A 1,131-nucleotide genomic window follows, 5' to 3' on the forward strand; every position below is an offset into this window, starting at 1 on the left:
AACACTGTAAAAAAAAAAAAAAAAAAAAAAAAAAAAAAAAAAACAAGTAAGGACCTTGATAATGAAACAAACTGGGCGAATTTCATAGCCAAACAAAGAGTGAAGGATGTGGAGAGAAGGTCAGGCCAGCCCATGGAGATATCCAAGCCCCCAGAGCAAGCTGTGGCAGGAAAAGCCCTTGGGACCCCGTTCTGGCTCAGGAGCCTTCCTGGAGCACCCGCTCACTGCTGGATGTCACCTACACAGATGGAAACGCTTAGAATTAGGGAGAGAGTAGAAGTAAGTCAGCAGGCTGTTCACGGAGGGTTTATCCAGGACCTAGACTCCAGCCCGGCCATTGACAGGCTCCAGGGCTCCTCACTCCCCACCCCTGGAGGAACCACTTTATCTTCCTCCAACCAGCCTTAGAGCTTCCAGAGGGTCTTTTCCTGTCCCTGTACTGGGGGACCAGCAGATGCCCTCCTCCCTGACCACAGTGATTGGTTCAGAGATGGATATGAGACTTGGTGCTGGCCAGTCAGGTTGAGTCCCAGGGCTTTGATTAGAAGCCTTGGGGCTGGCAGATAGTGTGGTGGTTAAGGGCCACTGGACTCTCACATGGCCCACTGGGGTTCGAGTCTCAGACCTGGAGGCTTGCTTTCTCACTTTCCCTCTCTCTCTCTCACTCTGTCCTTCTCTGGTCAAATTAAAATAAATAAATAATTTGTGTCTTGGGAAGAAGTGGGCACTGTTTGATCTGGTAGTAGGAGAATTTGGAGGTACCCATGGATGGTTCAGTACAGAACCTGACTCTTTTTGGAGAGGTTTTTCGGTACAGGGCGCGTGCGCTCGCCAGACAGACAGAGACAGAGAGACAGAGAGCAAGAAATCACCCCCCGGGGGGGATGGTCACGCCGCAATCCCTTCTCCTCCATTCTCTTCTCGGGATCTTAGGCACGCACGCACACGTGCTCGGCGTGAGTTTTAAGCCACTGGGTCTGGGAAGCGAACTGCAGTCGACTACATGGGAGTCCAGTGACATAGCCATTATGCTAACTGCTGGTTCCCCAGAACCTGACTCTTTGTACTCGAAGTCAAATACTGTAGTATTCAGCTTCAGGATGAACTGAGAGGGTTTTTTTTTTTTTTTTT

The sequence above is a fragment of the Tupaia chinensis genome, unplaced genomic scaffold (genome assembly GCF_000334495.1).
Source record: "Tupaia chinensis unplaced genomic scaffold, TupChi_1.0 Scaffold000484_1, whole genome shotgun sequence".
NCBI classification, from domain to species: domain Eukaryota; kingdom Metazoa; phylum Chordata; class Mammalia; order Scandentia; family Tupaiidae; genus Tupaia; species Tupaia belangeri.